This window comes from Ascaphus truei, unplaced genomic scaffold (assembly GCF_040206685.1).
Source record: "Ascaphus truei isolate aAscTru1 unplaced genomic scaffold, aAscTru1.hap1 HAP1_SCAFFOLD_1094, whole genome shotgun sequence".
Taxonomy (NCBI): domain Eukaryota; kingdom Metazoa; phylum Chordata; class Amphibia; order Anura; family Ascaphidae; genus Ascaphus; species Ascaphus truei.
In genome coordinates, this window is record NW_027453960.1 from 63,817 (window position 1) to 90,287 (window position 26,471).

The following is a 26,471-nucleotide window of genomic DNA, read 5'->3' on the forward strand; positions in this document are numbered from 1 at the left end:
AATTTAATGCAAATAAGGTCCTTAATACACAAGTAAAGAATAAAGTTACTTATTCTCTACTGTAAGAAGTGCCACATTGCCCACTATTTGGGTCCTGTGCCCAGATTGTGACCATGCATGGCAGAGGTGAGATTCCCCCAACTCCAATTTGCTACACTCTCCAAGAGAGATAATTGTGATCAGAGGTGGAACTAGGGGAGGGTGTGAGCAGGGTCACTGCCCAGGGAGTAACCTGACTGGGGGCACGGAAATCTCATTTAGTGCATATGTTGCGGCACTGCATTGATTGACCGGTCAATCTGCACTGCTGCCTGTCACAGTGACATCCTGATCGGGCACTGTGATCAGCTATAGCACTGACCCAGGTGAGATAGTTCAGCACTTTACAAGGAGGGAACAGATGTTGTGGGTGACAGATGCTGGAGGTAGGCCAAGACTGTTGGCCAGAGTAACGTGGAGACTTACTGCACTCTGCATGCCCATCCTCTCCCTGACATCAGGGGAAGGAAGTGGCCCTGGGGTGTGTGTAGGTATGCCAGATGTCAGTGTATGCATAAGTAAGTATGCCTGTGTAGTGGGAGGTGTAGGGGCGTTAAGCTGGAGGACTTAAAACAGGCACAAAAGCACATAGATACCTCTGATTATACCGCACCAAATGCTGATAATATCATGCTGTAGCTGCACTTTACAGAAGATGATGCAGATGTCATCATTGGTTGGTGGGTTCATTAAATCAATCCATCATATCATAACCACACTGTGCATATGATGTACTGAATCAGTAACACCAGGAAGACATCTCCATGTTAGGAGTAGAGTTGAAGTTAACAGAATATGTCCAGCACTGTGGTGTGTAGCCCATAAATAATAATTGTGCACATTACCAGAACAACATACTGTCAACTGCAAGATCATTTTGCTGCTTGTAGCGTATGCTCATTCTGTACAGTGTTGTAGTAGATCCGTCTCTTCAGTGTTCACTGCAACAAAAGTAAGACATTGCATTAATATTACAGACGTTTGGGGGCTGAAATCTCACTTCGCTGCGGACAATTTCCCTTTGCATAAGATTCTTGTGATTATGTCAATGATGATCAATAACTGCATCATAACACAGCCGCTCTATACAGAAGATGTACTTGCTCTCATTGGTCATTGAGGTAATACGTCACACAATGTACAGATATAGCAAGGATTATTTCTCCCACTTGTGCATTATGGCATTATGATGGGAAATGTTGTGAGATTCTGCATTATCAGCATCACTGAATCTTTTGGAAATTAAGTGATATTCTATGTTTTAATGCAATATTATGGGTGATCAGCCGGTAAAATAATAATAGCTTGCTGTATCTGTAGCCATGCTCTACCCATGATGTGCTGAACCAATGACTGCAGAGAGATTCAGAGTGCTAAACATGACTGGAACGCATCTCTGAATAATGGGCAGCAAAGCAGTGCAGAATAGGAGGTGAAAGTATTTAAAATGGAAGATCCTTAGCAGCTGTGTGGAACGTAGACAGTACAGACTGACCAAGTAAATGGTAAAAGGAGTAACGTCAACATTACTTGGCTTTGTTCTCCACATTGAAGCTTTCCTCCTCTTTAAATCACTAATACTGATGCCATGTGTAACCTGTACTGAGAGTTATATAATCTACTGGCCTAGATGAAACCATATGATGCAAACAGGATCCATCCCACTCCAGATTCATAGAATTGAACCACCTCAACCTTTCATAACAATCACATAGAACTGCAGCTGTGCGCTACTGCACATGTTCTTGTTATGAATGGTAGTAGATGTGGTCCTTGGGTCTTTACTTCATACTGTAGCCACCCTCTACTCATGATGTATTGAATCAACGAAAACTTGCATGGTTCAGATCACAGGAAGGGGTAGAGTAGAGATGAAAATATTCAATGTGAAACCCGTAGCAGCCGGATTGTGTGGAGTCAATAAAACGACAAATACTAAATGGTAAATGAGAAATATACACATTGCTTATCTGTCTCTGTGTAGTAATTTTCCTTCTCTTCAACTGTCCTTCAAATTTTCTCTTTTGCAAGAAAAGGAACACATGGCTTCAATATTCACTTCTGTTCTGCAGTCATCCCTCCTGAAATAAAAGTTAAGCATTGCATTGTTATTATGATAATACATACAATAAACCTTGCTCCAAACCATTTGATGCAAAGCAAATCCACCTCCCACCCACAGCTGTGCTCCTTCTAGAGCATGCATGTCAAACTCCAGTCCTCGAGGGTCCCAAACAGGCCAGGTTTTCAGTAGGGATATCCTGAAAACCTGGCCTGTTTGCTGCCCTCGAGGACTGGAGTTTGACATCCTTGTTCTTGAGCTTCTACCACGCAAGTCATCCATGTGAGTGACACTGTACTGCAGTCCTGGTCTGCACACAATCTACTGAATCAATGACATCACACTGTAAAGGCAATCTACAAGATGTATTAGTTGTCCACACTTCCGAAATGTTACTTTTATGTCCAAATCACTTATTCCCATGACCTGATATTTGTATTTGTTATTTATAGGATTGTCACAAAGAGTTGATGAGGTCACCAAATGATAGTATGTAGAGAGAAAGAGAGATCTCAGAACAGAGCCCTGATGTATACCCACAGACAGATCAATAGAAGACGAAGACATGTTAGCAACAGAGATGGAGAATGTGTGACAGGAAAGTTATGATGAAAACCAGGATAGAACTGTGTTACGGATACCAAGAGAGAGTTTAGAATATGAAGGAGGAGAGTGATTGAGAGCATCAAACGCAGCAGATAGATCAAGTAGGATTAGTAGGGAAAAGTGACCTTGGGAATTTGCTTTAAGCACAGTCTGTAGAACGAGCTGTACGAAAGGCAGGTTGTAAAGGATCCAGGAGGGCATGTGATTTAAGAATGTTGACATTCTAGCAATTAGGAGACAAACAGCAGGAGGGATATAGGGCGGTAGTTAGTAAGGCACATAGGGTGTAGGTTGTTTCTGAGAAAAGGGTGACCACTACAGGCTTAAAGTAAGAGGGTAAAGAGCCAGAGAATAGGGAGGACTTGAAGATGTGGGTGAGAGTGGGGACTAAGAGATGCAGTAAGGTGTGAGGGGATACGATCTAGAGGGCATGTGGTAGAGGGAGAAGAGAAGATGATTAGCTTCCAGCTCTGTAAGAGAAGAAAAGGAGTCAAATGCAGAAGGAGAATTAGGTAGAAGGAGAGAAGGGGGAAGGGACAGAAGGAATCTCCTTGTGGGTGGCATCCACCTTGCCTCTGAAGTAGTCAAATGCTTGAGGAGAAGTGAAGGAAGGATGGCAAGTGTGAGAAGAAGGTTAGTGGAGGGAGTCAAATACAGGGGAAAAAAGACAGCGTAAATTAAATTTGTGTGTTGATGAATGTGGAAAAAAAAGTAGTGTGGTTTGGCCCAAGAGAGCAGCTTTATACAGGACTGGAGACATTTTTACTGTAGAAAAATCAAACATCAAGTGTGAGATTTCCTTCATAGGCATTAAGAACAGCGAGTGGAAGTGTGATGAACATGTTTGGGAATTTAGCCAAGGGTGTGGGTTAGAGGGACGAGTGTGTCAGAGCTTGAAGGGGCATATAGAGGATAGCATTGTAAGAGTTAATAAGATTGTCAGTTTAAGCAGAAAGAGAGAGAGAGAGAGCAGAGAGGTTAGAGTAGATGTCAGAGGAGAGTTTAATTAAGCAGAGGAAAATCAGTGGGACAGGTAAGATGGGGTGAGGGGAATGACTGATTGTGAATGATGAGAGCAGAAGAGGTCATGTACAACTAGAGCCTTGTTAGTCAGAGAACGGACATTCCAGAGGGCATAGGAGAAGGGAAGAGAAAAGTAAGGAAAGGAATGTGGATTACATTAGATAGGTTAACACTCTTAGCAGGGAGGCAGAGGCAGGGAGACCCGATGTGTATATGAGCAGGTTCAAGATTATAAGAGATATCCCACACATCAGCAAACATAGAAGGAGACACAGAGATAGGTGTAGAGAGAGCCAGAGATAGCTCTATGTAGAGAGAGAGGGACGTAGAGAGAATGAGACAGATAGGCGCAGAGAGAGGGGGCGCAGAGAGAGGGGGCGCAGAAAGAGGGGGCGCAGAGAGAGAGGGGGCGCAGAGAGAGAGGGGGCGCAGAGAGAGAGGGGGCGCAGAGAGAGAGGGGGCGCAGAGAGAGAGGGGGCGCAGAGAGAGAGGGGGCGCAGAGAGAGAGGGGGCGCAGAGAGAGAGGGGGCGCAGAGAGAGAGGGGTGCAGAGAGAGAGGGGGCGCAGAGAGAGGGGGCGCAGAGAATAGGATGTACATGAGTGCTTTTCATTGAGCAGTGCAGAAATAGCTGCAATAGAGGTCTGTACAAATGGTGCAGTGTGTAGACACATGCAAAGGTAGGGGAAGGAAAGAGGAGAACATGTGGATAAAAGCAGGAGTGTGGAAGTTAGAGAAATTAGAAAAGTTTAACAGAGGAGTGAGGAAACAGCAAGCAGAAAGAACAAGAGAGAGGTTACATTGGGATGACGTTCTGTGGTAAAGAGAAAATGCTAGGAGAGAGCTTTCAAATATTAGAGGACATGAATTGAGGGAGCAAATGTATAAATCAAAACCTGAGGGGGAGGTATAGCACGAAAGCTTGCACAGCAGATTATAGTCTTAATGTTGCGTGTACCTGTCAGGGTATTCAAGAAGTTAAATTCTCACAAGTGCAGAGTTCATGATGAAATGCTGAATCTAGTTCCCCTCCAATTTAATTTTAATATAACTTTTCCATTCTTCATTACTGCAAAAAGCAAACAAAACAAAACCACATTGCATTACTATTTTCAAAATGGATTGAATGGCATATTCTACAGTGATTGTGTGATGCCAATATTCCCCACTCACTCGTAGTGAAGCACATATTGTACTAGTGTTGAAAGTAGGCCGGTAGAGTCAGGTACGCAGTACTGATAAAACAATAAGTGCCCGTCGTAAGTACCAGCTCCGCAACAGTGCGGGCATCACATTAGTGACGTGGATGAACATATATGGATAAGCCCATATTAAGGCATCACGTGACCAGAGCCGTCACTGACTGGGTATACGTAAAGACGCAGGGAGATGCAAGGAAAGGGAGGGAGAGAGACAGGGAGAAGATGTGAAACGGAGGAAGGCACGGATGGAGAGAGGGAGTTCTTCCGAGCTTCTGCGGGCCTCTCTCTTTCACTGGTGCATGCTGGGAGCTGGTCCCAACATCCACAAAGTATGTGTGTATTATTGGTTGTATTTTATGGGGGTAGGAGGGTAGTGTGTATATTGTGTGTGTGGGAGTATTATATTGTGTGTAGAGGTGCAGAGGAGAGTACTAGATTGTGTATCTTGTGTAAGGGTGTTGTGTATATTGTGTTTGGAGCTATAATATTATTGGGGAGATTAGTATTGAGGAGGTATTATAGTGTGTATTGTGGGGAGTATTAGTGTGTGTATTGTTTGTGGGTGACAGATGCTGGGGGTATGCAGCAATCCCTGCACTGAGGTCCGAGGCGGCTCTGCATCGCTCGCACACACTGTGGACGACCAAGCATGTGCCCATGATAATCATGGCCTTAGAGGGATGAGTGTGTCAGAGCCTAGAAGGGGCATATATATGATGGAGGAGGGAGGAGATGATAGCATTGTAAAAGTTAACAAGATAGTTAGTTTAAGCAGAAAGTGAGGAGAGGTTAGAGATAAGGGTAGATGTCAGAGGAGAGAGTTCAATTAAGCTGAGGTATCGAGTAGGACAGGGGTGAGGGGAATGAGAGGTGGTGGATGATGAGAGCAGAAGAGGTCATGTACAAATAGACCTTGTTAGTCAGAGAGCAGACATTCCAGAGGGCACGTGAGAAGTGAAGAGTAAAGTGAGACATGGAATGTGGATTACATTAGATGGGTTAATACGCTTAGCAGGGAGGTGGAGAGAGAGAGGCAAGAGGCAGAGAGTGGTGCAGGGGTTGAGGAAGAGATGTTGCATGTACCTTATCAGAACATTAAAGAACATCAATTCACACTGGTGCAGAGTTGATGATGAATCCAGTTCACCTCCAATTCAATTTTAACAGAAATGTTTCATTCTTCATTACTGAAAAAAAAGAAAAGTAAAAAACATTGCATTACTATTTTCAAAATGGATTGAGTTCCCCCAACAATGACTATGTGTTACCAATATATCCCTCTCAGTCCCACTGCAGCATATACTGTACCAGTGTGAAAGTAGGAAGGTACACAGTACCGGTAAAACAATACGTGCCGGTACTATGCACCATATGAATTATAAGGGGATGTAAATCTCCCAGTCTCTCTCCATATCCGCAACAGAGCGGGCTCCGGTCAGTGGCATGGATGCCCATATATGGGTATGCTCATATTTGGGCATCCCATGTCACTGACCGGAGCCGGCTCTGAGTATAGGGATATATGCGGAGACGCAGAGGTGCAAGGAAATGGGAGGAGGCACGGTGAGAAACAGGGAGAGACCACAGGAAGATAGAGGGCAACAACTTCCACAAGGTACTTGTATGGGTATAATTGTTTGTATTTTGTGCAGAGGGGGTAATTTCAGATAAAATACAATTCTCCACCCTCTACGAAACAATTCCACTTTGTTCAGTAAGCCAGAAAGTCTTGGTCCCATGTGGACTGAATTTAATGCAAATAAGGTCCTTAATACACAAGTAAAGAATATAGTTACTTATTCTCTACTGTAAGAAGTGCCACATTGCCCACTATTTGGGTCCTGTGCCCAGATTGTGACCATGCATGGCAGAGGTGAGATTCCCCCAACTCCAATTTGCTACACTCTCCAAGAGAGATAATTGTGATCAGAGGTGGAACTAGGGGAGTGGGTGAGCAGGGTCGCTGCCCAGGGAGTTACCTGACTGGGGGCACGGAAATCTCATTTAGTGCATATGTTGCGGCACTGCATTGATTGACCGGTCAATCTGCACTGCTGCCTGTCACAGTGACATCATGATCGGGCACTGTGATCAGCTATAGCACTGACCCAGGTGAGATAGTTCAGCACTTTACAAGGAGGGAACAGATGTTGTGGGTGACAGATGCTGGGGGTAGGCCAAGACTGTTGGCCAGAGTAATGTGGAGACTTACTGCACTCTGCATGCCCATCCTCTCCCTGACATCAGGGGAAGGAAGTGGCCCTGGGGTGTGTGTAGGTATGCCAGATGACAGTGTATGCATAAGTAAGTATGCCTGTGGAGTGGGAGGTGTAGGGGCGTTAATCTGGAGGACTTAAACCAGGCACAAAAGCACATAGATACCTCTGATTATACCGCACCAAATGCTGATAATATCATGCTGTAGCTGCACTTTACAGAAGATGATGCAGATGTCATCATTGGTTGGTGGGTTCATTAAATCAATCCATCATATCATAACCACACTGTGCATATGATGTACTGAATCAGTAACACCAGGAAGACATCTCCATGTTAGGAGTAGAGTTGAAGTTAACAGAATATGTCCAGCACTGTGGTGTGTAGCCCATAAATAATAATTGTGCACATTACCAGAACAACATACTGTCAACTGCAAGATCATTTTGCTGCTTGTAGCGTATGCTCATCCTGTACAGTGTTGTAGTAGATCCGTCTCTTCAGTGTTCACTGCAACAAAAGTAAGACATTGCATTAATATTACAGACGTTTGGGGGCTGAAATCTCACTTCGCTGCGGACAATTTCCCTTTGCATAAGATTCTTGTGATTATGTCAATGATGATCAATAACTGCATCATAACACAGCCGCTCTATACAGAAGATGTACTTGCTCTCATTGGTCATGGAGGTAATACGTCACACAATGTACAGATATAGCAAGGATTATTTCTCCCACTTGTGCATTATGGCATTATGATGGGAAATGTTGTGAGATTCTGCATTATCAGCATCACTGAATCTTTTGGAAATTAAGTGATATTCTATGTTTTAATGCAATATTATGGGTGATCAGCCGGTAAAATAATAATAGCTTGCTGTATCTGTAGCCATGCTCTACCCATGATGTGCTGAACCAATGACTGCAGAGAGATTCAGAGTGGTAAACATGACTGGAACGCATCTCTGAATAATGGGCAGCAAAGCAGTGCAGAATAGGAGGTGAAAGTATTTAAAATGGAAGATCCTTAGCAGCTGTGTGGAGAGTAGACAGTACAGACTGACCAAGTAAATGGTAAAAGGAGTAACTTCAACATTACTTGGCTTTGTTCTCCACATTGAAGCTTTCCTCCTCTTTAAATCACTAATACTGATGCCATGTGTAACCTGTACTGAGAGTTATATAATCTACTGGCCTAGATGAAACCATATGATGCAAACAGGATCCATCCCACTCCAGATTCATAGAATTGAACCACCTCAACCTTTCATAACAATCACATAGAACTGCAGCTGTGCGCTACTGCACATGTTCTTGTTATGAATGGTAGTAGATGTGGTCCTTGGGTCTTTACTTCATACTGTAGCCACCCTCTACTCATGATGTATTGAATCAACGAAAACTTGCATGGTTCAGATCACAGGAAGGGGTAGAGTAGAGATGAAAATATTCAATGTGAAACCCGTAGCAGCCGGATTGTGTGGAGTCAATAAAACGACAAATACTAAATGGTAAATGAGAAATATACACATTGCTTATCTGTCTCTGTGTAGTAATTTTCCTTCTCTTCAACTGTCCTTCAAATTTTCTCTTTTGCAAGAAAAGGAACACATGGCTTCAATATTCACTTCTGTTCTGCAGTCATCCCTCCTGAAATAAAAGTTAAGCATTGCATTGTTATTATGATAATACATACAATAAACCTTGCTCCAAACCATTTGATGCAAAGCAAATCCACCTCCCACCCACAGCTGTGCTCCTTCTAGAGCATGCATGTCAAACTCCAGTCCTCGAGGGTCCCAAACAGGCCAGGTTTTCAGTAGGGATATCCTGAAAACCTGGCCTGTTTGCTGCCCTCGAGGACTGGAGTTTGACATCCTTGTTCTTGAGCTTCTACCACGCAAGTCATCCATGTGAGTGACACTGTACTGCAGTCCTGGTCCGCACACAATCTACTGAATCAATGACATCACACTGTAAAGGCAATCTACAAGATGTATTAGTTGTCCACACTTCCGAAATGTTACTTTTATGTCCAAATCACTTATTCCCATGACCTGATATTTGTATTTGTTATTTATAGGATTGTCACAAAGAGTTGATGAGGTCACCAAATGATAGTATGTAGAGAGAAAGAGAGATCTCAGAACAGAGCCCTGATGTATACCCACAGACAGATCAATAGAAGACGAAGACATGTTAGCAACAGAGATGGAGAATGTGTGACAGGAAAGTTATGATGAAAACCAGGATAGAACTGTGTTACGGATACCAAGAGAGAGTTTAGAATATGAAGGAGGAGAGTGATTGAGAGCATCAAACGCAGCAGATAGATCAAGTAGGATTAGTAGGGAAAAGTGACCTTGGGAATTTGCTTTAAGCACAGTCTGTAGAACGAGCTGTACGAAAGGCAGGTTGTAAAGGATCCAGGAGGGAATGTGATTTAAGAATGTTGACATTCTAGCAATTAGGAGACAAACAGCAGGAGGGATACAGGGCGGTAGTTAGTAAGGCACATAGGGTGTAGGTTGTTTCTGAGAAAAGGGTGACCACTACAGGCTTAAAGTAAGAGGGTAAAGAGCCAGAGAATAGGGAGGAATTGAAGATGTGGGTGAGAGTGGGGACTAAGAGATGCAGTAAGGTGTGAGGGGATACGATCTAGAGGGCATGTGGTAGAGGGAGAAGAGAAGATGATTAGCTTCCAGCTCTGTAAGAGAAGAAAAGGAGTCAAATGCAGAAGGAGAATTAGGTAGAAGGAGAGAAGGGGGAAGGGACAGAAGGAATCTCCTTGTGGGTGGCATCCACCTTGCCTCTGAAGTAGTCAAATGCTTGAGGAGAAGTGAAGGAAGGATGGCAAGTGTGAGGAGAAGGTTAGTGGAGGGAGTCAAATACAGGGAAAAAAAGACAGCGTAAATTAAATTTGAGTGTTGATGAATGTGAAAAAAAAGTAGTGCGGTTTGGCCCCAGAGAGCAGCTTTATACAGGACTGGAGACATTTTTACTGTAGAAAAATCAAATATCAATTGTGTGATTTCCTTCATAGGCATTAAGAACAGCGAGTGGAAGTGTGATGAACATGTTTGGGAATTTAGCCAAGGGTGTGGGCTAGAGGGACAAGTGTGTCAGAGCCTAGAGGGGGCATATAGATAGGAGGATAGCATTGTAAGAGTTAATAAGATTGTTAGTTTAAGCGGAAAGAGAGAGAGAGCAGAGAGGTTAGAGTAGATGTCAGAGGAGAGTTTAATTAAGCAGAGGCAAATCAGTGGGACAGGTAAGATGGGGTGAGGGGAATGACTGATTGTGAATGATGAGAGCAGAAGAGGTCATGTACAACTAGAGCCTTGTTAGTCAGAGAACGGACATTCCAGATGGCATAGGAGAAGGGAAGAGAAAAGTAAGGAAAGGAATGTGGATTACATTAGATAGGTTAACACTCTTAGCAGGGAGGCAGAGGCAGGGAGGCCCGATGTGTATATGAGCAGGTTCAAGATTATAAGAGATATCCCACACATCAGCAAACATAGAAGGAGACACAGAGATAGGTGTAGAGAGAGACAGAGATAGCTCTATGTAGAGAGAGAGGGACGTAGAGAGAATGAGACAGATAGGCGCAGAGAGAGGGGGCGCAGAGAGAGGAAGCGCCAAAAGAGGGGGCGCAGAGAGAGGGGGCACAGAGAATAGGATATTAAAGAGTGCTTTTCATTGAGCAGTGCAGAAATAGCTGCAATAGAGGTCTGTACAAATGGTGCAGTGTGTAGACACATGCAAAGGTAGGGGAAGGAAAGAGGAGAACATGTGGATAAAAGCAGGAGTGTGGAAGTTAGAGAAATTAGAAAAGTTTAACAGAGGAGTGAGGAAACAGCAAGCAGAAAGAACAAGAGAGAGGTTACATTGGGATGACGTTCTGTGGTAAAGAGAAAATGCTAGGAGAGAGCTTTCAAATATTAGAGGACATGAATTGAGGGAGCAAATGTATAAATCAAAACCTGAGGGGGAGGTATAGCACGAAAGCTTGCACAGCAGATTATAGTCTTAATGTTGCGTGTACCTGTCAGGGTATTCAAGAAGTTAAATTCTCACAAGTGCAGAGTTCATGATGAAATGCTGAATCTAGTCCCCCTCCAATTTAATTTTAATATAACTTTTCCATTCTTCATTACTGCAAAAAGCAAACAAAACAAAACCACATTGCATTACTATTTTCAAAATGGATTGAATGGCATATTCAACAGTGACTGTGTGATGCCAATATTCCCCACTCACTCGTAGTGAAGCACATATTGTACTAGTGTTGAAAGTAGGCCGGTAGAGTCAGGTACGCAGTACTGATAAAACAATAAGTGCCCGTCGTAAGTACCAGCTCCGCAACAGTGCGGGCATCACATTAGTGACGTGGATGAACATATATGGATAAGCCCATATTAAGGCATCACGTGACCAGAGCCGTCACTGACTGGGTATACGTAAAGACGCAGGGAGATGCAAGGAAAGGGAGGGAGAGAGACAGGGAGAAGATGTGAAACGGAGGAAGGCACGGATGGAGGGAGTTCTTCCGAGCTTCTGCGGGCCTCTCTCTTTCACTGGTGCATGCCGGGAGCTGGTCCCAACATCCACAAAGTGTGTGTGTATTATTGGTTGTATTTTATGGGGGTAGGAGGGTAGTGTGTATATTGTGTGTGTGGGAGTATTATATTGTGTGTAGAGGTGCAGAGGAGAGTACTAGATTGTGTATCTTGTGTAAGGGTGTTGTGTATATTGTGTTTGGAGCTATAATATTATTGGGGAGATTAGTATTGAGGAGGTATTATAGTGTGTATTGTGGGGAGTATTAGTGTGTGTATTGTTTGTGGGTGACAGATGCTGGGGGTATGCAGCAATCCCTGCACTGAGGTCCGAGGCGGCTCTGCATCGCTCGCACGCACTGTGGACGACCAAGCATGTGCCCATGATAATCATGGCCTTAGAGGGATGAGTGTGTCAGAGCCTAGAAGGGGTATATATATAATGGAGGAGGGAGGAGGAAGGAGGAGGAGGGAGGAGGAGATGATAGCATTGTAAAAGTTAACAAGATAGTTAGTTTAAGCAGAAAGTGAGGAGAGGTTAGAGATAAGGGTAGATGTCAGAGGAGAGAGTTCAATTAAGCTGAGGTATCGAGTAGGACAGGGGTGAGGGGAATGAGAGGTGGTGGATGATGAGAGCAGAAGAGGTCATGTACAAATAGACCTTGTTAGTCAGAGAGCAGTCATTCCAGAGGGCACGTGAGAAGTGAAGAGTAAAGTGAGACATGGAATGTGGATTACATTAGATGGGTTAATACGCTTAGCAGGGAGGTGGAGAGAGAGAGGCAAGAGGCAGAGAGTGGTGCAGGGGTTGAGGAAGAGATGTTGCATGTACCTTATCAGAACATTAAAGAACATCAATTCACACTGGTGCAGAGTTGATGATGAATCCAGTTCACCTCCAATTCAATTTTAACAGAAATGTTTCATTCTTCATTACTGAAAAAAAAAGAAAAGTAAAAAACATTTCATTACTATTTTCAAAATGGATTGAATTCCCCCAACAATGACTATGTGTTACCAATATATCCCTCTCAGTCCCACTGCAGCATATACTGTACCAGTGTGAAAGTAGGAAGGTACACAGTACCGGTAAAACAATACGTGCCGGTACTATGCACCATATGAATTATAAGGGGATGTAAATCTCCCAGTCTCTCTCCATATCCGCAACAGAGCGGGCTCCGGTCAGTGGCATGGATGCCCATATATGGGTATGCTCATATTTGGGCATCCCATGTCACTGACCGGAGCCGGCTCTGAGTATAGGGATATATGCGGAGACGCAGAGGTGCAAGGAAATGGGAGGAGGCACGGTGAGAAACAGGGAGAGACCACAGGAAGATAGAGGGCAACAACTTCCACAAGGTACTTGTATGGGTATAATTGTTTGTATTTTGTGCAGAGGGGGTAATTTCAGATAAAATACAATTCTCCACCCTCTACGAAACAATTCCACTTTGTTCAGTAAGCCAGAAAGTCTTGGTCCCATGTGGACTGAATTTAATGCAAATAAGGTCCTTAATACACAAGTAAAGAATAAAGTTACTTATTCTCTACTGTAAGAAGTGCCACATTGCCCACTATTTGGGTCCTGTGCCCAGATTGTGACCATGCATGGCAGAGGTGAGATTCCCCCAACTCCAATTTGCTACACTCTCCAAGAGAGATAATTGTGATCAGAGGTGGAACTAGGGGAGGGTGTGAGCAGGGTCACTGCCCAGGGAGTAACCTGACTGGGGGCACGGAAATCTCATTTAGTGCATATGTTGCGGCACTGCATTGATTGACCGGTCAATCTGCACTGCTGCCTGTCACAGTGACATCCTGATCGGGCACTGTGATCAGCTATAGCACTGACCCAGGTGAGATAGTTCAGCACTTTACAAGGAGGGAACAGATGTTGTGGGTGACAGATGCTGGAGGTAGGCCAAGACTGTTGGCCAGAGTAACGTGGAGACTTACTGCACTCTGCATGCCCATCCTCTCCCTGACATCAGGGGAAGGAAGTGGCCCTGGGGTGTGTGTAGGTATGCCAGATGTCAGTGTATGCATAAGTAAGTATGCCTGTGTAGTGGGAGGTGTAGGGGCGTTAAGCTGGAGGACTTAAAACAGGCACAAAAGCACATAGATACCTCTGATTATACCGCACCAAATGCTGATAATATCATGCTGTAGCTGCACTTTACAGAAGATGATGCAGATGTCATCATTGGTTGGTGGGTTCATTAAATCAATCCATCATATCATAACCACACTGTGCATATGATGTACTGAATCAGTAACACCAGGAAGACATCTCCATGTTAGGAGTAGAGTTGAAGTTAACAGAATATGTCCAGCACTGTGGTGTGTAGCCCATAAATAATAATTGTGCACATTACCAGAACAACATACTGTCAACTGCAAGATCATTTTGCTGCTTGTAGCGTATGCTCATCCTGTACAGTGTTGTAGTAGATCCGTCTCTTCAGTGTTCACTGCAACAAAAGTAAGACATTGCATTAATATTACAGACGTTTGGGGGCTGAAATCTCACTTCGCTGCGGACAATTTCCCTTTGCATAAGATTCTTGTGATTATGTCAATGATGATCAATAACTGCATCATAACACAGCCGCTCTATACAGAAGATGTACTTGCTCTCAATGGTCATGGAGGTAATACGTCACACAATGTACAGATATAGCAAGGATTATTTCTCCCACTGGTGCATTATGGCATTATGATGGGAAATGTTGTGAGATTCTGCATTATCAGCATCACTGAATCTTTTGGAAATTAAGTGATATTCTATGTTTTAATGCAATATTATGGATGATCAGCCGGTAAAATAATAATAGCTTGCTGTATCTGTAGCCATGCTCTACCCATGATGTGCTGAACCAATGACTGCAGAGAGATTCAGAGTGGTAAACATGACTGGAACGCATCTCTGAATAATGGGCAGCAAAGCAGTGCAGAATAGGAGGTGAAAGTATTTAAAATGGAAGATCCTTAGCAGCTGTGTGGGGAGTAGACAGTACAGACTGACCAAGTAAATGGTAAAAGGAGTAACTTCAACATTACTTGGCTTTGTTCTCCACATTGAAGCTTTCCTCCTCTTTAAATCACTAATACTGATGCCATGTGTAACCTGTACTGAGAGTTATATAATCTACTGGCCTAGATGAAACCATATGATGCAAACAGGATCCATCCCACTCCAGATTCATAGAATTGAACCACCTCAACCTTTCATAACAATCACATAGAACTGCAGCTGTGCGCTACTGCACATGTTCTTGTTATGAATGGTAGTAGATGTGGTCCTTGGGTCTTTACTTCATACTGTAGCCACCCTCTACTCATGATGTATTGAATCAACGAAAACTTGCATGGTTCAGATCACAGGAAGGGGTAGAGTAGAGATGAAAATATTCAATGTGAAACCCGTAGCAGCCGGATTGTGTGGAGTCAATAAAACGACAAATACTAAATGGTAAATGAGAAATATACACATTGCTTATCTGTCTCTGTGTAGTAATTTTCCTTCTCTTCAACTGTCCTTCAAATTTTCTCTTTTGCAAGAAAAGGAACACATGGCTTCAATATTCACTTCTGTTCTGCAGTCATCCCTCCTGAAATAAAAGTTAAGCATTGCATTGTTATTATGATAATACATACAATAAACCTTGCTCCAAACCATTTGATGCAAAGCAAATCCACCTCCCACCCACAGCTGTGCTCCTTCTAGAGCATGCATGTCAAACTCCAGTCCTCGAGGTCCCAAACAGGCCAGGTTTTCAGTAGGGATATCCTGAAAACCTGGCCTGTTTGCTGCCCTCGAGGACTGGAGTTTGACATCCTTGTTCTTGAGCTTCTACCACGCAAGTCATCCATGTGAGTGACACTGTACTGCAGTCCTGGTCTGCACACAATCTACTGAATCAATGACATCACACTGTAAAGGCAATCTACAAGATGTATTAGTTGTCCACACTTCCGAAATGTTACTTTTATGTCCAAATCACTTATTCCCATGACCTGATATTTGTATTTGTTATTTATAGGATTGTCACAAAGAGTTGATGAGGTCACCAAATGATAGTATGTAGAGAGAAAGAGAGATCTCAGAACAGAGCCCTGATGTATACCCACAGACAGATCAATAGAAGACGAAGACATGTTAGCAACAGAGATGGAGAATGTGTGACAGGAAAGTTATGATGAAAACCAGGATAGAACTGTGTTACGGATACCAAGAGAGAGTTTAGAATATGAAGGAGGAGAGTGATTGAGAGCATCAAACGCAGCAGATAGATCAAGTAGGATTAGTAGGGAAAAGTGACCTTGGGAATTTGCTTTAAGCACAGTCTGTAGAACGAGCTGTACGAAAGGCAGGTTGTAAAGGATCCAGGAGGGCATGTGATTTAAGAATGTTGACATTCTAGCAATTAGGAGACAAACAGCAGGAGGGATACAGGGCGGTAGTTAGTAAGGCACATAGGGTGTAGGTTGTTTCTGAGAAAAGGGTGACCACTACAGGCTTAAAGTAAGAGGGTAAAGAGCCAGAGAATAGGGAGGAATTGAAGATGTGGGTGAGAGTGGGGACTAAGAGATGCAGTAAGGTGTGAGGGGATACGATCTAGAGGGCATGTGGTAGAGGGAGAAGAGAAGATGATTAGCTTCCAGCTCTGTAAGAGAAGAAAAGGAGTCAAATGCAGAAGGAGAATTAGGTAGAAGGAGAGAAGGGGGAAGGGACAGAAGGAATCTCCTTGTGGGTGGCATCCACCTTGCCTCTGAAGTAGTCAAATGCTTGAGGAGAAGTGAAGGAAGGATGGCAAGTGTGAGGAGAAGGTTAGTGGAGGGAGTCAAATACAGGGAAAAAAAGACAGCGTAAATTAAATTTGAGTGTTGATGAATGTGAAAAAAAAGTAGTGCGGTTTGGCCCCAGAGAGCAGCTTTATACAGGACTGGAGACATTTTTACTGTAGAAAAATCAAATATCAATTGTGTGATTTCCTTCATAGGCATTAAGAACAGCGAGTGGAAGTGTGATGAACATGTTAGGGAATTTAGCCAAGGGTGTGGGCTAGAGGGACAAGTGTGTCAGAGCCTAGAGGGGGCATATAGATAGGAGGATAGCATTGTAAGAGTTAATAAGATTGTTAGTTTAAGCGGAAAGAGAGAGAGAGCAGAGAGGTTAGAGTAGATGTCAGAGGAGAGTTTAATTAAGCAGAGGCAAATCAGTGGGACAGGTAAGATGGGGTGAGGGGAATGACTGATTGTGAATGATGAGAGCAGAAGGTCATGTACAACTAGAGCCTTGTTAGTCAGAGAACGGACATTCCAGATGGCATAGGAGAAGGGAAGAGAAAAGTAAGGAAAGGAATGTGGATTACATTAGATAGGTTAACACTCTTAGCAGGGAGGCAGAGGCAGGGAGGCCCGATGTGTATATGAGCAGGTTCAAGATTATAAGAGATATCCCACACATCAGCAAACATAGAAGGAGACACAGAGATAGGTGTAGAGAGAGACAGAGATAGCTCTATGTAGAGAGAGAGGGACGTAGAGAGAATGAGACAGATAGGCGCAGAGAGAGGGGGCGCAGAGAGAGGAGGCGCCAAAAGAGGGGGCGCAGAGAGAGGGGGCACAGAGAATAGGATATTAAAGAGTGCTTTTCATTGAGCAGTGCAGAAATAGCTGCAATAGAGGTCTGTACAAATGGTGCAGTGTGTAGACACATGCAAAGGTAGGGGAAGGAAAGAGGAGAACATGTGGATAAAAGCAGGAGTGTGGAAGTTAGAGAAATTAGAAAAGTTTAACAGAGGAGTGAGGAAACAGCAAGCAGAAAGAACAAGAGAGAGGTTACATTGGGATGACGTTCTGTGGTAAAGAGAAAATGCTAGGAGAGAGCTTTCAAATATTAGAGGACATGAATTGAGGGAGCAAATGTATAAATCAAAACCTGAGGGGGAGGTATAGCACGAAAGCTTGCACAGCAGATTATAGTCTTAATGTTGCGTGTACCTGTCAGGGTATTCAAGAAGTTAAATTCTCACAAGTGCAGAGTTCATGATGAAATGCTGAATCTAGTCCCCCTCCAATTTAATTTTAATATAACTTTTCCATTCTTCATTACTGCAAAAAGCAAACAAAACAAAACCACATTGCATTACTATTTTCAAAATGGATTGAATGGCATATTCAACAGTGACTGTGTGATGCCAATATTCCCCACTCACTCGTAGTGAAGCACATATTGTACTAGTGTTGAAAGTAGGCCGGTAGAGTCAGGTACGCAGTACTGATAAAACAATAAGTGCCCGTCGTAAGTACCAGCTCCGCAACAGTGCGGGCATCACATTAGTGACGTGGATGAACATATATGGATAAGCCCATATTAAGGCATCACGTGACCAGAGCCGTCACTGACTGGGTATACGTAAAGACGCAGGGAGATGCAAGGAAAGGGAGGGAGAGAGACAGGGAGAAGATGTGAAACGGAGGAAGGCACGGATGGAGGGAGTTCTTCCGAGCTTCTGCGGGCCTCTCTCTTTCACTGGTGCATGCCGGGAGCTGGTCCCAACATCCACAAAGTGTGTGTGTATTATTGGTTGTATTTTATGGGGGTAGGAGGGTAGTGTGTATATTGTGTGTGTGGGAGTATTATATTGTGTGTAGAGGTGCAGAGGAGAGTACTAGATTGTGTATCTTGTGTAAGGGTGTTGTGTATATTGTGTTTGGAGCTATAATATTATTGGGGAGATTAGTATTGAGGAGGTATTATAGTGTGTATTGTGGGGAGTATTAGTGTGTGTATTGTTTGTGGGTGACAGATGCTGGGGGTATGCAGCAATCCCTGCACTGAGGTCCGAGGCGGCTCTGCATCGCTCGCACGCACTGTGGACGACCAAGCATGTGCCCATGATAATCATGGCCTTAGAGGGATGAGTGTGTCAGAGCCTAGAAGGGGTATATATATAATGGAGGAGGGAGGAGGAAGGAGGAGGAGATGATAGCATTGTAAAAGTTAACAAGATAGTTAGTTTAAGCAGAAAGTGAGGAGAGGTTAGAGATAAGGGTAGATGTCAGAGGAGAGAGTTCAATTAAGCTGAGGTATCGAGTAGGACAGGGGTGAGGGGAATGAGAGGTGGTGGATGATGAGAGCAGAAGAGGTCATGTACAAATAGACCTTGTTAGTCAGAGAGCAGTCATTCCAGAGGGCACGTGAGAAGTGAAGAGTAAAGTGAGACATGGAATGTGGATTACATTAGATGGGTTAATACGCTTAGCAGGGAGGTGGAGAGAGAGAGGCAAGAGGCAGAGAGTGGTGCAGGGGTTGAGGAAGAGATGTTGCATGTACCTTATCAGAACATTAAAGAACATCAATTCACACTGGTGCAGAGTTGATGATGAATCCAGTTCACCTCCAATTCAATTTTAACAGAAATGTTTCATTCTTCATTACTGAAAAAAAAGAAAAGTAAAAAACATTTCATTACTATTTTCAAAATGGATTGAATTCCCCCAACAATGACTATGTGTTACCAATATATCCCTCTCAGTCCCACTGCAGCATATACTGTACCAGTGTGAAAGTAGGAAGGTACACAGTACCGGTAAAACAATACGTGCCGGTACTATGCACCATATGAATTATAAGGGGATGTAAATCTCCCAGTCTCTCTCCATATCCGCAACAGAGCGGGCTCCGGTCAGTGGCATGGATGCCCATATATGGGTATGCTCATATTTGGGCATCCCATGTCACTGACCGGAGCCGGCTCTGAGTATAGGGATATATGCGGAGACGCAGAGGTGCAAGGAAATGGGAGGAGGCACGGTGAGAAACAGGGAGAGACCACAGGAAGATAGAGGGCAACAACTTCCACAAGGTACTTGTATGGGTATAATTGTTTGTATTTTGTGCAGAGGGGGTAATTTCAGATAAAATACAATTCTCCACCCTCTACGAAACAATTCCACTTTGTTCAGTAAGCCAGAAAGTCTTGGTCCCATGTGGACTGAATTTAATGCAAATAAGGTCCTTAATACACAAGTAAAGAATAAAGTTACTTATTCTCTACTGTAAGAAGTGCCACATTGCCCACTATTTGGGTCCTGTGCCCAGATTGTGACCATGCATGGCAGAGGTGAGATTCCCCCAACTCCAATTTGCTACACTCTCCAAGAGAGATAATTGTGATCAGAGGTGGAACTAGGGGAGGGTGTGAGCAGGGTCACTGCCCAGGGAGTAACCTGACTGGGGGCACGGAAATCTCATTTAGTGCATATGTTGCGGCACTGCATTGATTGACCGGTCAATCTGCACTGCTGCCTGTCACAGTGACATCCTGATCGGGCACTGTGATCAGCTATAGCACTGACCCAGGTGAGATAGTTCAGCACTTTACAAGGAGGGAACAGATGTTGTGGGTGACAGATGCTGGAGGTAGGCCAAGACTGTTGGCCAGAGTAACGTGGAGACTTACTGCACTCTGCATGCCCATCCTCTCCCTGACATCAGGGGAAGGAAGTGGCCCTGGGGTGTGTGTAGGTATGCCAGATGTCAGTGTATGCATAAGTAAGTATGCCTGTGTAGTGGGAGGTGTAGGGGCGTTAAGCTGGAGGACTTAAAACAGGCACAAAAGCACATAGATACCTCTGATTATACCGCACCAAATGCTGATAATATCATGCTGTAGCTGCACTTTACAGAAGATGATGCAGAGGTCATCATTGGTTGGTGGGTTCATTAAATCAATCCATCATATCATAACCACACTGTGCATATGATGTACTGAATCAGTAACACCAGGAAGACATCTCCATGTTAGGAGTAGAGTTGAAGTTAACAGAATATGTCCAGCACTGTGGTGTGTAGCCCATAAATAATAATTGTGCACATTACCAGAACAACATACTGTCAACTGCAAGATCATTTTGCTGCTTGTAGCGTATGCTCATCCTGTACAGTGTTGTAGTAGATCCGTCTCTTCAGTGTTCACTGCAACAAAAGTAAGACATTGCATTAATATTACAGACGTTTGGGGGCTGAAATCTCACTTCGCTGCGGACAATTTCCCTTTGCATAAGATTCTTGTGATTATGTCAATGATGATCAATAACTGCATCATAACACAGCCGCTCTATACAGAAGATGTACTTGCTCTCAATGGTCATGGAGGTAATACGTCACACAATGTACAGATATAGCAAGGATTATTTCTCCCACTGGTGCATTATGGCATTATGATGGGAAATGTTGTGAGATTCTGCATTATCAGCATCACTGAATCTTTTGGAAATTAAGTGATATTCTATGTTTTAATGCAATATTATGGATGATCAGCCGGTAAAATAATAATAGCTTGCTGTATCTGTAGCCATGCTCTACCCATGATGTGCTGAACCAATGACTGCAGAGAGATTCAGAGTGCTAAACATGACTGGAACGCATCTCTGAATAATGGGCAGCAAAGCAGTGCAGAATAGGAGGTGAAAGTATTTAAAATGGAAGATCCTTAGCAGCTGTGTGGGGAGTAGACAGTACAGACTGACCAAGTAAATGGTAAAAGGAGTAACTTCAACATTACTTGGCTTTGTTCTCCACATTGAAGCTTTCCTCCTCTTTAAATCACTAATACTGATGCCATGTGTAACCTGTACTGAGAGTTATATAATCTACTGGCCTAGATGAAACCATATGATGCAAACAGGATCCATCCCACTCCAGATTCATAGAATTGAACCACCTCAACCTTTCATAACAATCACATAGAACTGCAGCTGTGCGCTACTGCACATGTTCTTGTTATGAATGGTAGTAGATGTGGTCCTTGGGTCTTTACTTCATACTGTAGCCACCCTCTACTCATGATGTATTGAATCAACGAAAACTTGCATGGTTCAGATCACAGGAAGGGGTAGAGTAGAGATGAAAATATTCAATGTGAAACCCGTAGCAGCCGGATTGTGTGGAGTCAATAAAACGACAAATACTAAATGGTAAATGAGAAATATACACATTGCTTATCTGTCTCTGTGTAGTAATTTTCCTTCTCTTCAACTGTCCTTCAAATTTTCTCTTTTGCAAGAAAAGGAACACATGGCTTCAATATTCACTTCTGTTCTGCAGTCATCCCTCCTGAAATAAAAGTTAAGCATTGCATTGTTATTATGATAATACATACAATAAACCTTGCTCCAAACCATTTGATGCAAAGCAAATCCACCTCCCACCCACAGCTGTGCTCCTTCTAGAGCAGGGCTGCACAACACGCGGCCCGCGGGCCGCATGCGGCCCGCGGGCCGCATGCGGCCCGCCTGGCCTCTCTGTGTGGCCCTCGATGAGATTTAAAAAAAAAAAAAAAACTTTGAAAAAAAATTTTTTTTGAAAAAAAAAAAAAAACTTTGAAAAAAAAAAAACCTTTGAAAAAAAATTGGCGCCAATTCCCTGCGGTCCCGGCGCACATGCACTAGGCCCGCTCCGTCCCCCCCCCCCCTTCCCTGCTCCCAACGCGGGGCGGAAGGGGAAGCAACATGCAGCTCCTCTGCGGGCCCGCTCCCCCCCCCTGCTCCCCCCCCCCTGCTCCCAACGTGGGCCGGAGGGGGAAGCAACACACAGCTCCTCTGCGTGCCCGCTCCCCTCCCCCTTCCCGCTCCCCTCCCCCTTCCCTGCTCCCAACGCGGGGCGGAAGGGGAAGCAACATGCAGCTCCTCTGCGGGCCCGCTCCCCCCCCTGCTCCCAACGTGGGCTGGAGGGGGAAGTAATAATTAAATAATTCAGCTCCTCCAGCGGCCTGCTTCTCACCGCTTCCCTCCGCGGCCAGCTTCTCGCGTCCCCCACGAGCTCACCTCCCGTGCCCTCCTCCCCCCCCTTCCCCCAACCCGCGCCCCCAAGCCCACCTCCCGTCCCAGGCAGCTGCTGCAGGGATATCGGGGGCAGGAGGAGCAAGCGTCCGGCGGCAACCTGCACCCACCCGGGTCAAGGTAAGTCACTGTCACTGTTAGTCACTGTCACCCAAGTCACTGTCACCCAAGTCACTGTCACCCACCCAGTCACTGTCAAGTCACTGTCACCCACCCAGTCACTGTCACCTACCCACCCACTGTCACCCACCCAGTCACTGTCACCCAGTCACTGTCAAGTCACTGTCACCCACCCACCCAGTCACTGTCACCCAGTCACTGTCAAGTCACTGTCACCCACCCACCCAGTCACTGTCACCCACCCACCCAGTCACTGTCACCCACCCACCCAGTCACTGTCACCCAGTCACTGTCAAGTCACTGTCACCCACCCACCCAGTCACTGTCACCCACCCACCCAGTCACTGTCACCCACCCACCCAGTCACTGTCACCCACCCAGTCACTGTCACCCTGTCACCCAGTCACTGTCACCCACCCACCCAGTCACTGTCACCCACCCACCCACTGTCAGTGTCACTGTCACCCACCCACCCAGTCACCCACCCAGTCACTGTCCCACCCTGTCACTGTGTCCCACCCTGTCACTCTTCCCACCCAGTCACTGTGTCCCACCCAGTCACTGTCACCCACCCAGTCACTGTCATAGTCACTGTCACCCACCCAGTCACTGTCACCCACCCAGTCACTGTCACCCACCCAGTCACTGTCACCCACCCAGTCACTGTCACCCACCTATCCACCCAGTCACTGTCACCCACCCAGTCACTGTCACCCACCCAGTCACTATCACCCACCCACCCAGTCACTGTCAAGTCACTGTCACCCACCCAGTCACTGTCACCCACCCACCCACTGTCACCCACCCACCCAGTCACTGTCACCCAGTCACTGTCAAGTCACTGTCACCCACCCACCCAGTCACTGTCAAGGTCACTGTCACCCACCCACCCAGTCACTGTCACCCACCCAGTCACTGTCACCCAGTCACTGTCACCCACCCACCCACCCACCGTCACCCACCCACTGCCACCCAGTCACTGTCAAGTCACTGTCACCCACCCACCCAGTCACTGTCAAGGTCACTGTCACCCACCCACCCAGTCACTGTCACCCACCCAGTCACTGTCACCCTGTCACCCAGTCACTGTCACCCACCCACCCAGTCACTGTCACCCACCCACCCAGTCACTGTCAGTGTCACTGTCACCCACCCACCCAGTCACCCACCCAGTCACTGTGTCCCACCCAGTCACTGTGTCCCACCCAGTCACTCTTCCCACCCAGTCACTGTGTCCCACCCCGTCACTGTCACCCACCCAGTCACTGTCACCCACCCAGTCACTGTCACCCACCCAGTCACTGTCACCCACCCACCCAGTCACTGTCATAGTCACTGTCACCCACCCAGTCACTGTCACCCACCCAGTCACTGTCACCCACCCAGTCACTGTCACCCACCTATCCACCCAGTCACTGTCACCCACCCAGTCACTGTCACCCACCCAGTCACTGTGTCCCACCCAGTCACTGTCACCCAGTCACTGTCACCCAGTCACTGTCACCCACCCAAGGGGGAGAGTGATGTGAGGTGCAAGGGGGGGAGAGTGATGTGAGGTGCAAGGGGGGGAGAGGGATGTGAGGTGCAAGGGGGGGAGAGGGATGTGAGGTGCAAGGGGGGGAGAGGGATGTGAGGTGCAAGGGGGGGAGAGGGATGTGAGGTGCAAGGGGGGAGAGGGATGTGAGGTTCAGGGGGGGAGAGGGATGTGAGGTTCAAGGGGGGAGAGGGATGTGAGGTGCAAGGGGGAGAGGGATGTGAGGTGCAAGGGGGAAGAGGGATGTGAGGTGCAAGGGGGGAGAGGGATGTGAGGTTCAGGGGGGGAGAGGGATGTGAGGTGCAAGTAGGGAGAGGGATGTGAGGTGCAAGGGGGGAGAGGGATGTGAGGTGCAAGGGGGGAGAGGGATGTGAGGTGCAAGGGGGGAGAGGGATGTGAGGTGCAAGGGGGGAGAGGGATGTGAGGTGCAAGGGGGCAGAGGGATGTGAGCTGCAGGGGGGAGGGATGTGAGGTGCAAGGGGGCAGAGGGATGTGAGGTGCAAGGGGGCAGAGGGATGTGAGCTGCAGGGGGGAGGGATGTGAGCTGCAGGGGGTGGTGGGATGTGTGTGGGGTGTAGGGGGGTATTGTGTGTTTGATGTGGAGGGGGGTATTGTGTGTTTGATGTGGAGGGGTGTATTGTGTGTGGGTGAGGGGGAGAGATGGGGGTATGAGAGATAGATGGGGAGTATCGCAATGGTTGATAGTGTTGGGTTCTGGGGGAGATATGAGGATGATGATGGGTGCTGGAGGAGAGATGATGATGATGATGATGATGATGATGATGATGATGATGATGATGATGATGATGATGATGATGATGATTTTACCCGTGCGGCCCAATTTATTTTTCCTTGGAGCAGTTCGGCCCTTCGCACTTTACGAGTTGTGCAGGCCTGTTCTAGAGCATGCATGTCAAACTCCAGTCCTCGAGGGTCCCAAACAGGCCAGGTTTTCAGTAGGGATATCCTGAAAACCTGGCCTGTTTGCTGCCCTCGAGGACTGGAGTTTGACATCCTTGTTCTTGAGCTTCTACCACGCAAGTCATCCATGTGAGTGACACTGTACTGCAGTCCTGGTCTGCACACAATCTACTGAATCAATGACATCACACTGTAAAGGCAATCTACAAGATGTATTAGTTGTCCACACTTCCGAAATGTTACTTTTATGTCCAAATCACTTATTCCCATGACCTGATATTTGTATTTGTTATTTATAGGATTGTCACAAAGAGTTGATGAGGTCACCAAATGATAGTATGTAGAGAGAAAGAGAGATCTCAGAACAGAGCCCTGATGTATACCCACAGACAGATCAATAGAAGACGAAGACATGTTAGCAACAGAGATGGAGAATGTGTGACAGGAAAGTTATGATGAAAACCAGGATAGAACTGTGTTACGGATAGCAAGAGAGAGTTTAGAATATGAAGGAGGAGAGTGATTGAGAGCATCAAACGCAGCAGATAGATCAAGTAGGATTAGTAGGGAAAAGTGACCTTGGGAATTTGCTTTAAGCACAGTCTGTAGAACGAGCTGTACGAAAGGCAGGTTGTAAAGGATCCAGGAGGGCATGTGATTTAAGAATGTTGACATTCTAGCAATTAAAAGACAAACAGCAGGAGGGATACAGGGCGGTAGTTAGTAAGGCACATAGGGTGTAGGTTGTTTCTGAGAAAAGGGTGACCACTACAGGCTTAAAGTAAGAGGGTAAAGAGCCAGAGAATAGGGAGGAATTGAAGATGTGGGTGAGAGTGGGGACTAAGAGATGCAGTAAGGTGTGAGGGGATACGATCTAGAGGGCATGTGGTAGAGGGAGAAGAGAAGATGATTAGCTTCCAGCTCTGTAAGAGAAGAAAAGGAGTCAAATGCAGAACGAGAATTAGGTAGAAGGAGAGAAGGGGGAAGGGACAGAAGGAATCTCCTTGTGGGTGGCATCCACCTTGCCTCTGAAGTAGTCAAATGCTTGAGGAGAAGTGAAGGAAGGATGGCAAGTGTGAGGAGAAGGTTAGTGGAGGGAGTCAAATACAGGGAAAAAAAGACAGCGTAAATTAAATTTGAGTGTTGATGAATGTGAAAAAAAAGTAGTGCGGTTTGGCCCCAGAGAGCAGCTTTATACAGGACTGGAGACATTTTTACTGTAGAAAAATCAAATATCAATTGTGTGATTTCCTTCATAGGCATTAAGAACAGTGAGTGGAAGTGTGATGAACATGTTAGGGAATTTAGCCAAGGGTGTGGGCTAGAGGGA